This window comes from Oncorhynchus clarkii, chromosome 13, assembly GCF_045791955.1.
Source record: "Oncorhynchus clarkii lewisi isolate Uvic-CL-2024 chromosome 13, UVic_Ocla_1.0, whole genome shotgun sequence".
In the NCBI taxonomy this organism is placed as follows: Eukaryota; Metazoa; Chordata; class Actinopteri; order Salmoniformes; family Salmonidae; genus Oncorhynchus; species Oncorhynchus clarkii.
The window spans coordinates 64432129-64434673 of record NC_092159.1 but is presented as its reverse complement, the minus strand read 5'-3'; positions in this window follow the sequence as shown (position 1 = coordinate 64434673).

Below are 2545 nucleotides of genomic sequence, written 5' to 3'. Positions count from 1 at the left end.
ATATGTCCACTCTAAAGATGACCCATCATTATCCTGTAATGGTATATGTCCAGACTAAAGATGACCCATCATTATCCTGTAATGGTATATGTCCAGTCTAAAGATCACCTATCATTATCCTGTAATGGTATATGTCCAGTCTAAAGATGACCCATCATTATCGTGTAATGGTATATGTCCAGTCTAAAGATGACCCATCATTATCCTGTAATGGTATATGTCCAGTCTAAAGATGACCCATCATTATCCTGTAATGGTATATGTCCAGTCTAAAGATGACCCATCATTATCCTGTAATGGTATATGTCCAGTCTAAAGATGACCCATCATTATCCTGTAATGGTATATGTCCAGTCTAAAGATGACCTATCATTATCCTGTAATGGTATATTTCCAGTCTAAAGATGACCCATCATTATCCTGTAATGGTATATGTCCAGTCTAAAGATGACCCATCATTATCCTGTAATGGTATATGTCCAGTCTAAAGATGACCCATCTGACATTATCCTGTAATGGTATATGTCCAGTCTAAAGATGACCCATCATTATCCTGTAATGGTATATGTCCAGTCTAAAGATGACCCATCATTATCCTGTAATGGTATATGTCCAGTCTAAAGATGACCCATCATTATCCTGTAATGGTATATGTCCAGTCTAAAGATGACCCATCATTATCCTGTAATGGTATATGTCCAGTCTAAAGATGACCTGTCATTATCCTGTAATGGTATATGTCCAGTCTAAAGATGACCCATCATTATCCTGTAATGGTATATGTCCAGTCTAAAGATGACCCATCATTATCCTGTAATGGTATATGTCCAGTCTAAAGTTGACCCATCATTATCCTGTAATGGTATATGTCCAGTGTAAAGATGACCCATCATTATCCTGTAATGGTATATGTCCAGTCTAAAGATGACCCATCATTATCCTGTAATGGTATATGTCCAGTCTAAAGTTGACCCATCATTATCCTGTAATGGTATATGTCCAGTCTAAAGATGACCCATCTGACATTATCCTGTAATGGTATATGTCCAGTCTAAAGATGACCCATCATTATCCTGTAATGGTATACGTCCAGTCTAAAGATGACCCATCATTATCCTGTAATGGTATATGTCCAGTCTAAAGATGACCCATCATTATCCTGTAATGGTATATGTCCAGTCTGAAGATGACCCATCATTATCCTGTAATGGTATATGTCCAGTGTAAAGATGACCCATCATTATCCTGTAATGGTATATGTCCAGTCTAAAGATGACCCATCTGACATTATCCTGTAATGGTATATGTCCAGTCTAAAGATGACCCATCATTATCCTGTAATGGTATATGTCCAGTCTAAAGATGACCCATCTGACATTATCCTGTAATGGTATATGTCCAGTCTAAAGATGACCCATCATTATCCTGTAATGGTATATGTCCAGTCTAAAGATGACCTATCATTATCCTGTAATGGTATATGTCCAGTCTAAAGATGACCTATCATTATCCTGTAATGGTATATGTCCAGTCTAAAGATGACCCATCATTATCCTGTAATGGTATATGTCCAGTCTATCCATCTGTTCAACTGAAGCCAGTGAATTACGTAGTCTGGCCATCTTCTGACATTATCATTTTATTTATTTATATATATCTCATATGTAAATACAGTATTCTATTCTCCTGTATTTTAGTCAGTGCCACTCCGATTGCTCATTGCTCATCCCGATATTTATACATTTCTTAAATCCATAATGTAATTTTTCGATGTGTGTGTATTGTGGTGAACTGTTCGATATGACTGCACTGTTGGAGTCAGGAACACAAAGCATTTCGCTACACCCTCATCAACAACATCTGCTAAATGTTTTGTATTTGACAGTTAAAATTTGATTTTATTTTGATTGGTCCGTAGTCCTTAGATTGGACTTCAAATCAATCCCAGAGTCCACCAGAACATTGCTTGTATTTAGAGTAAGACTGGCATATATGGAAGCCTCAGCATCATCGTCATCATCCTAACATGGTTCGTATCCCAGATGGAGCCCTATTCCTTATATAGTGCACTACCCATAGGGCTCTGGTCAAAAGTAGTGCACTACCCATAGGGCTCTGGTCAAAAGTAGTGCACTACCCCATAGGGCTCTGGTCAAAAGTAGTGCACTACCCATAGGGCTCTGTTCAAAAGTAGTGCACTATCCATAGGGCTCTGGTCTAAAGTAGTGCACTACTACCCATAGGGCTCTGGTCAAAAGTAGTGCACTTACCCATAGGGCTCTGGTCAAAAGTAGTGCACTACCCATAGGGCTCTGGTCAAAAGTAGTGCACTACCCATAGGGCTCTGGTCAAAAGTAGTGCACTATGTAGGGAATTAGGGTGTCATTTGGTACACGTCCACGGAACAGGGATCCACCCTGTGAGGTAGTCTCTGGAAAACACCACACACTGATTACGCACTCCCTCACTCACTCCCTCACTCACTCACTCACCCTGAAAATATCCAGTCCTGCTCCACCCTTCAATCTGGGATTATCTGGGTCAC